The 9,304-nt window shown below is 48.7% G+C and overlaps 1 long non-coding RNA gene across 1 annotated transcript; it reads left to right on the top strand.

Annotated features, from left to right (window-relative positions):
- The first annotated feature begins 1,109 nt into the window (after positions 1-1,109).
- On the top strand, positions 1,110-5,802 carry LOC103350155 (uncharacterized). The gene is made up of 3 exons (XR_518242.5): positions 1,110-1,229; positions 5,154-5,222; positions 5,342-5,802. It is a non-coding gene; the product is annotated as an uncharacterized LOC103350155 (long non-coding RNA).
- Positions 5,803-9,304: the final 3,502 nt, after the last annotated feature.

Below are 9,304 nucleotides of genomic sequence, written 5' to 3'. Positions count from 1 at the left end.
CAGGTCCTTCCCCAGGTGCCAGGCTGGCGTTCCAACTCCAGGCTTTGACTTCAGAAACACACTGGAATGAGCAGACCTCTTGTGAAGATTTTGATGTTTCTTTTTTCCTTTTTTTTTTTTTTAAAGATTCATTTATTTAGTTGAAAGTTAGAGTTACACAGAGAGAGAAGGAGTGGCAGTTAGAGAGAGAGAGAGAGAGGTCTTCCATCCGCTGGTTCACTCTCCAATTGGCCACAACAGCCGGAGCTGCACCTATCTGAAGCCAGGAGCCAGTAACTTCTTCCAAGTTTCTCATGTGAGTGCAGGTGCCCAAGGACTTGGGTCATCTACCACTGCCTTCCCAGGCCATAGCAGAGAGCTGGATCGGAAGTGGAATGGCTGGGACTCAAACTGGCACCCATATGGCATGCTGGCACTGCAGGCGGCAGCCTTACCCAGTGTACCACAGTGCTGGCCCCAGATTTGTATGTTTCCTTCCTCATTTCTTTTTAAGAATTCTACTCTTAAAGAAACCCTACTACTGATGGTTAAGCGAAAAATGAAGAAGTCACGAGAGCTTGCCCAGAAAGGTCTGTCTATCCATTTCTCTTTCTGAGTCAAAGCTGGAAAAATACAGCCCCTACGGTTACCAGAAGCTGCCTCTGGGCAATGGGGCAGTGGCACGAGGACACTTCAAAAAGTCTGGAATGGAAGTAAGAGATGGGTTCATTTTAGTGCAAAAAAAAAAAAAAAAAAAAAAAAAAAGAAATTCATGCATAGGAGGGAGTCTCCCAAAAGGTCATGGAAAAGGCATATTATGAAAAAACTACACATGGATTTCTAATTTTTTGCACCAAAATAAACTTTTAATTCTGTTTTTCCACAAACTTTTGGAAGTACCTTCCTATTCGGAAAAAATGGGAGCTTTTACCTTTTATTTTCTGTACTTAGAAGAAAATTAAAAAGAGTAAAGTCCATCTTGGCTCTTCTTTGCACCTGTGCAAAGAGGTCATCTAACAGGAAGTGATCCCTGGTGGGTCAAGGCCTCCTCCTCTTCAGAGCGACGGACAAACAGTCAGTTGCTCAGCAACTCGCAGGCCCTGGGGGGGGGGGGCAGGTTCGGGGGAAGCTGGTGAGTCACGAGGAGGTGCCAGGAAGCCGACGCCGCCGTGCCCGCCGGCCGGCTGTGATAACGCCCTGACGTGTGTCCACGGCTTCTTCACGGTGCTCAGGGAGCTTTCTCCTGCACGGTAACCCTTCTGTGACCCTTGGGAGGTCAAGCTGGCAGGGCTGGTCCTAGACTGTAGATGGGAAGGGGGAGGGTTTCACCTGCCTTATATGTCAGCTACTGCAGGACACAGGAGAGCTGACCATTAAGGGCAGCCCTCAGATGACGCGCCGCCGGCCCTGGGGCGTGGAGGAAGGGGAAGGGCAAGCAGTCTCTGACCCTTCCTCTCCCCGCCTTCTGTCAGCTCTCCAGCTATTCCGTGGGAGGAAAGGAGAAGACCCTGTCAGAGGATTCACAGCCCAGCAGCCCAGCGCCATGCAAGTTCAGATCACACTATGGATTTGAAACAGCGTGTTAGAAATATCTCAGTCAAATCGTGCTTGTATGCAAATACGGAAGAAATGAGAAGTTTCTCAAATTACCAGTCAAGTTGTTGCTGAAGTTCAAGGCTGGCAGACCGTGTTGGCATTACTGCCACACGGGGGCGCCACTATCATTGGTAGACTGGCAGACCGGCTCTTCCGTCCAGAACTGCTTCTGGGAGCTGTGAGTTACACGAGGCTTTCAGGAACTCCGTCTCCGCGGACGGCTTCCCGTGAGCACTTTATTCAGCAGGAAAAGGGCTAAGGGAGAGGCAACTTAGGGGAAGGCTCCTAAGGCTGAAAGGGAGAAGGATGCAGAAGTGGCTCCTCCCTTGTGGTGCAGCAGGTTAAGCCGCTGCTCACGACACCTGCGCCCAGTATGGACCCCGATTGGATTCCTGGCAGCTCCACGTCCCATCCAGTTCACTGCTAATGCGGCTGGGAAGCCAGGGGCAAATGGCTCAAGCACTTGGGCCCCTGCACCCATGTGGGAGACCCGGATGAAGCTCCTGGCTTCAACCTTGCAGCCATTTGGGGAGTGAACCAGAGGATGGAAGATCTTGCTCTCTGTGTCTCTCCCTTTGTATCTCCGCCTGTCAAATAAACGAATCTTTAAAAATAAAAGAGGCGACTCTTGAAGCAGGTGTGGACCAGCGGAGGTCTCCGAGCCTGTGCTTCTCTGCACTGCCTGCCCCTCTCCCAAGCATTTGTCCGTGTCGGCCAGGTGGGCTAGGACAGGAGCATCAGCCCAGACGCCAGCTTCCTCTCCTGCAGGCTGGGTTAGATGCCTGTTGGGCAATCACGCACACCGCCGCACCCTCACCGTGCCATATCTATGTGAAATGACCGTTCACTTGGCGGCTTCTCTCACCAGACTAAATTTCTCAGCGGTGGATTTTCTAAGAACAGCATTCCGTGCATAACAACATGTGGAGATTTTCCCTTGGGATGGGCGTTTGGCCCAGGGGCTTAAAATGCTGCTTGGGACTCATGTCCCATACGAGAGTGCCTGGGTTTGAGTTCTACTTCTGCTCTTGGCATTTGGGGAATGAACCAGGGGATGGAAGAGCTCTCTCTGTCTCTGTCTCTCTGCCTTCCAAATAAAAATAAAGTTTATAAATATAAATAATCATTTAAAATTTATTTTATAATAATAAATATTTATAAATCAAGTTTTATCAAAAAAGGGTCTTTTTCCTTTTAAAGTTTTTTAATATGGAAAATTTCTTGCATATCCTAAAGTACAAAGAAAGGTGTAATCAACTCTCTTGTTCCCATGACCCAGTTCAACAACTACTGACTCCTGGCCAATGTCTTTCCTCTACCCATTTCCTCACTTCTTCATCCCATTGTTCTAAATGAATCTTACAAGTAAACCATAAATGTGAATGCTTGGGTGTGTTTAAGATGTCGTAAAAAAAAAAAAAAAGGAAAAGAAAGAACTTTTATAGCTAGGTCTGTCTCACTGTCTCACTGTCTGGTGGATGGGTGGGTGGAGTGGAGAAGAGTAGCATTTTTCTAGAAATTCTAATGTTTCTATGGAACAATTCCCTGTAACAAGAAAAATTGAGAAGAGGAGGAGGAAGGAAGAATGTTTATTATGTGCCAAGCACTGTGCATGATGATTTCATTTCATGCTTATAGGAGATACAGGTGTCATTATCTCATTTTAAAGATCAGGATCAGGGGCTGGCACTCTGGCATAGTGGTAAAGCCACTGCTTATAGCACCGGCATCCCATATGGGTGCTGGTTTGAGTGCTGTCTGCTCTGCTTCTGATCCAGCTTCCTGCTAATGCGCCTGGAAAAGCAGTGGAGGATGGCCCAAGAGCTTGGGCCCCTGCAACCACGTGGGAGACTAGGAACTAGCTGCTGGCTCCTGGTTTCAGATTGGCGCAGCTCCGGCCATTGTGGTCATTTGGGGAGTGAACCAGCAGATGGAAGATTTCTCCCTCTCTCTCTCTCCTTCTCCCTCTCTCTCTCTCTGTAACTCTGCCTTTCAAATAAATAAATAAATCTTAAAAGAAAAACAAAAGATCAGGGTCTGAGAGGTTGAGTGCTGGACCTATAGAATCCAGTTCTCTGCAACTTAAGGTCTGTGTTCTTAACTCCGTGATATGACGAGGCTTGTAATGCAGACCCAACAGAACCCACCCATGTCTGAGGCCACAAATGTCACCTGCCTGGGCTGCTGGCTCTTGTCTTCTTCTCCGTCAAACACCTGAATCCAACTCACTTCACAGGGTCCTGGGGACAGGCCTGCAGGTTATTCCAACCCTGGGAGGAGGAAGGGTTTCATGGCTCAGGATGCCAAAAGAGAATTAAATTCCTTATTTAAAAAAAAAAAGTCATCTTTCCTCCTGTTGCAAGGCACTGGAGACAGCCAGCCCAATGAACCTGTAAATAAATTTGTAAGGACAAAATATACAAGAGGTCTTCAGAAAGTTCTTGGAAAAAATGGAACGAAAAGATAACGTGGGTGGTCAGTGTTTGACCATGGTTAAGACCCCACTCGGGATGCCTGTGCCTCTGTCACGTTGCCTGGTTCTCATCCCAGCTCTGCTCTCAAACCCAGCTTCTTTTTAATGTGTGCTGTGCACTGGGAGGAGCAGGCGATGATCCAAGTAGTTGGGTCCCTGTCTCCCACATGAGAGACCAGGATCGCATTCCATGGCTCCTGGTTTCCACGTAGTCTAGCCCTGACTTTTGCAGACGTTCGGGGAGTGAACCAGCAGATGGGACACTGATCTTTGTCTGCCTGTCTCTGTCTCCTTTGCCTTTAAAAAAAAGATCATGTGAATTTTCCATGATTTTTGAAGCCATGTCAAACATACAGTGGTTGGGATAACCTCTTTGCAGGAAACTTCTAAGACACTGTGCTAAATGTGTTTTTTTTTTTAATTTTTTTAAGATTTATTTATTTGAAATTCAGAGTTACACACACAGAGAGAAGAAGAGGCAGGGAGAGAGAGAGAGAGAGAGAGAGAGAGAGGCAGAGAGAGAGGTCCTCCATCCGCTGGTTCACTCCCCAATTGGCCGCAACAGCAGAAGCTGCGACGATCCGAAGCCAGGAGCCAGGATCTTCTTCTGGGTCTCCCACATGGGTGCAGGGGCCCAAGGACTCGGGATATCTTCTGCTTTCCCAGGCCATAGCAGAGAGCTGGATCGAAAGTGGAGCAGTGGGTTCTCGAACCCGCACACATACGGGATGCTGGCACTGCAGGCGGTGGCCCAACACACTACACCACAGTGCCGGCCCCTAAATGTGTTCTTGGAGAGATGTGTCTGGATTTGATTGAGACAGTAAGGGAGTAAGAGAGGGAAATTGACCAACCACGGAAGCTTAGGAAACAGCAAGTGTCCTGGGCCAGTGCTGTCCCTCTCTGGCCGGTCAGTGTCCCGGTGAGAAGACACTTGGCAGGCTGACCTGAGGACCACCAGGCCAAGAGAGTGCTGAAGTGGGTGGGAGCGCCCGAGGCAGCACAGCTGCACGATACGGCTTCTGTGTCACCTTGCTCTGCCTTCTGGCTCACTAAGTCTCCTCAGCCAGGATAATCTGGCTTCTCGGATATTTGTTTTCAACAGAGGAAGAAGTCGCTCGGGCCAGTATGACGTCTGGGGCCTCGGGATGCCTGGTTTTCTCAGCATGGATGAGTATGCCTGCTTTCTGGTTACGACTTGGCTTCTCCAGTAATTCGCCTGCAGGGAGGGCATGGTGTGATCTTCCCACTAGAATGTGCTGTCTGCCTGCCAGCTTCACTTCTCTTTGCCAGGTGATGAATGGACATCCTGCGGTTCCTGTATCGGCTGCCTGGGTGTGCACGGTTCATGCCTGGGGAAGGAGGTGCAGGTGAAGACAGCCCCCAACGCCAGGTCTGCAGCTGGCAGAGAACGGCCCCTGGAGATGCAGAAGTCATCAAGACCTTGAATGCTACCTCCTAGGGCCCCTTGGGAGAGAGCTGGTCTCTAAACTACGTGTCACAGTGGCTTTAACCCAGGCAACCAAAACCCTTCATGCCCCAAGGGAACCAAGCTGGGATCTCCTCATCCCTAAACAGATGATTCCAGCACATATAGGTAGCTCCCCTGCCTTCTTCCTGTTGTATGAGACCATGAAGTCCTTGGACGCAAAACTCTGCCATGGCACTGCTTCCCTCAAAATCCTTTGATGGCTCACTATTGCCTATATAACAAGAATTGCCCTTGTCGAATAAACTATGGCACTTGGTTGCGATATTTGGCCCTTGAACTCATGCAGAAGTTTTAATCTCAAAGCTTAACCCCAAATGGCAGTGAGAGAGTGGAAACAATCCACTTCTGGTGTTTAGAGGTGGGGTCTTTGGGAGTTGATTGCAGTGGAGTGGGTTGTTAGGCAGAAGTCCCAGGATTAAACCCTGTGCCTTAGGGCCAGCGCTGTGGCGTGGTGGGTAAAGCCATTGCCTGCAGGGCCGGCATCCCATATGGGTGCCGGTTGGAGTCCCGGCTGCTCCACTTCCAATCCAGCTCTCTGCTGTGGTCTGGAAAAGCAATAAAAAATAGCCCAAGTTCTTGGGTCCCTGCACCTGCATGGGAGACCCGGAGGAAGCTCCTGGCTCCTGGCTTCAGATCAGTACAGCTCCGGCCGCTGCAGCCAACTGGGGAGTGAACCAGCGGATGGAAGACCTCTCTCTCTCTCTCTCTCTCTCTCTCTCTCTCTCTCTCTCTGCCTCTCCTTCTCTCTGTGTAATACTGACTTTCAAATAAATTTTAAAAAATCTTAAAAAAAAAAAAAAACACCCTGTGCCTATAAGAGACCCTAAAGACAGACATGCGAGCTCCCTGACTCTTGCCATGTCATCTCCTGTGCCACCCCGGGACTTGGCCAGCACAGGCCGGCACCAGCGGCAGAACAGTGGGGCCTGCCTCCCCCTCACTGTGAACCTCCAGACTCATGGGACAAAATCAACCCTTCTTCTGGATGAGTTCACTGCCTCAGGTCTGCATGGTAACAAATCGCTAATACAAACAATTATAAGAGCGGTCCAGTTTCATATGGAATCAAACATAGAAAATATTTGAGTTTTTTTTTAAAGATTTATTTATTTATTTGAAATTTAGAGTTACACAGAGAGAAGATAGGCAGAGAGAGAGAGAGAGAGAGAGAGAGGTCTTCCATCCGCTGGTTCACTCCCCAATTGGCCACAATGGCCAGAGCTGCACCGATCCGAAGCCAGGAGCCAGGAGCTTCCTCCGGGTCTCCCATGTGGCTGCAGGGGCCCAAGGCCTGGGGCCATCTTCCATTGCTTTCCCAGGCCATAGCAGAGAGCTGGATGGGAAGTGGAGAAGCCGGGATAGAACTAGCACCCATATGGGATGCCGGTTCTTCAGGCCAGGGCATTAACCTGCTGTGCCACAGCGCCGGGCCCAATATTTGAATCTTAAAGACACTGGAATACAGTATTGAAAATAGAAGGTGAGAGTTGAATTTTTCCCTCTGAGAGAGAGGCACGATTCATTTTAGAGAAAAAGAATTCTGTTATTTGGGAAAACACCATGATGGGCTTTTTTTTTTTTTTTTTTCTCTTAAGGTCTGACCAAATAAGCCTCCATCTGGATAAGTGAGAGCAGAGAAAGAGGGAGAGAAAGAAGGAGGGAGGGAGGGAGGGAGGGAAGGAGAGAGAGAGAGAGAGAGATCTGCATGATGGAACAACAGGAACCAGGTCTTCCTTGGCTACCAGTTCACTGTGGTTAGTAGACACAGGAAGGTCTGGACTCAGAGCCGTGTTCTCTAGAATCATCTGGGCTTTCACGTACATACTCATCTCCTCTACTTTCATAGATTTGAACTTCAGTGATCCGGGCTCCTGGACATTACTCTATTTAAGTTTCTGGTGCTGAGGTTGGGATGTTTAGGTTAAGCCTCTGCCTGCAGTGCTAGCATCCTATATAGGTATGGGTTCAAGTCCCATTTGTTTCACTTCCAATCCACCTCCCTGCTGGTGGCCTAGGAGAGCAATGGAAGGTGGTTCAAGCGCTTGGGCTCTTGCACCCTCCTGGGAGACCTGGAGAAGCTCCTGGCTCCGGATGAGCCCAGCTCCAGCCGTTGCAGCCATTTGGGGAGTGAATCAGTGGATAGAAGTCCTCTCTCTCTGTCTCTCCCTCTCTCTGTCTGCAACTCTGCCTCTCAGATAAATAAATAAATCTTTAAAAATAAGTTTCTAAGAGATTCTCACTGGTAAGACAGAGCAGGTGGCCATAGGCACCTAAGAAGATAAAATTGGGATCATCATAGCCAGAGTTTAATGACAAATGGTCCCTGACTCTGTGTTGTGTCCTGCAGAGCAAGCTGGCCATTGAGTGACATTCAAGGGCCAAGTCCTGTGTCAGGCACTGGTATATATATATATATACCAGATATAGCGGTGAACAAGATTAGCTTGGTCGCAGACTTCTTGGAGAAGTCCTAGATAAAGAAAAGTCCTGGATACCAAAAGAATATTTAACAGGAGCACCTGACTGATCCCAGAGCGATGCTTGCTCAGATGAGGAATAAGCTGAGCGAAAGGGTAGAGGAAGTAAGTTCCCTCTAGGGAACGTAGCACTCGTGAAGCCCATTCATCCCACAGTCATCTGCTGAGAACTTGCCGTGGGCCACACAACTGTTCCCAGTCTTGCCTGCAGCAGAGAAAACAGCCAATAAAAATCCCAGCTACTGTGGAACTCCCATTACAGAGACCCAGAGCCAATCAGGAGAATGGAAGAAAGAAAAAGCATGGGCTGTGTCTTCCAGGAAATGAAATGGGAAAGGTCTGACCCATTGACTCTGTCTTGATAGTTGCCGGGCATACGGTAAGAGCTTAATAAATAATTTGCTGCAAATGAACTAGAATCGTTGGGTGGGGTGGAGCTGGGGTGTGAGGTTTAACAGCCATGAGCCTAGTAAGTGATTGAGTTTAACGACAATGTGATGGAAGCATTTGCACGTTTACAGCCCCATTTCTCACTGCTGGTAAATGGTACAGTTGGTCTCAAGCATCCCAAGAACTTTTCGGGTAATAAATTGCCCTCAGCCCACCGTGAGTGGCCTGGTGTGAAGTCCAGAGTCCTGGTGTTTGGGGTCCTTCACCACGGCTGGGGCGCGTGATTCTCTCTGGGTGAAACCTCAGAGGGCAGAGACTGCGACCTTCCCATTCTGCCGGCGCCTCCCTTGTGTGGAGGTCAGGTCACCGTGGCCTCTGGTCCAGGCTGTTACACAGGGCAAGGGCACAATCCAGCCCCAAGGTGGGGGATTCTATTGTTTGGGAAAACACTCTGATCGGCTTTCTGGTTGATAGGGGCAGATTTCATCTTCCTTCCTTCCTTTTTTTTTTTTTTTTTAAAGTAAGAAAAGCTTATTATATGAAATAAAAAAAATATACAAAATCAAATGAAAATGAAAGCCATGAATAATCCAATTAACCAAAAACAATCAATATTTATTTTTGGGTGTGCTTCTCTTTTTGAAAAATAATTTATTTTATTTATTTGAAGGTCAAAGTTAGAGAGAGAGAGGGAGGGAGGGAGGGAGGGAGGGAGGGAGAAATCTTCTATCCACTGATTCACTCTCCAAATCACTCTCCAGTCCCAGCTGCTGAGACTGGGCCAGGCTGAAGCCAGGAGCCGGGAGATCCAGACGGAAATCCTACATGGGTACAGGGCCCACGCACTTGGGCCATCTTCTGCTGCTTTCCCAGGAGCGTTAGCAGGGAGCTGATTTG

Source organism: Oryctolagus cuniculus, chromosome 7 (assembly GCF_051225735.1).
Source record: "Oryctolagus cuniculus isolate XC-2025 breed Fujian yellow rabbit chromosome 7, ASM5122573v1, whole genome shotgun sequence".
NCBI lineage: Eukaryota > Metazoa > Chordata > Mammalia > Lagomorpha > Leporidae > Oryctolagus > Oryctolagus cuniculus.
The sequence above is the reverse complement of the archived record's forward strand: the minus strand, read 5'-3'. Positions and strand labels throughout refer to the sequence as shown.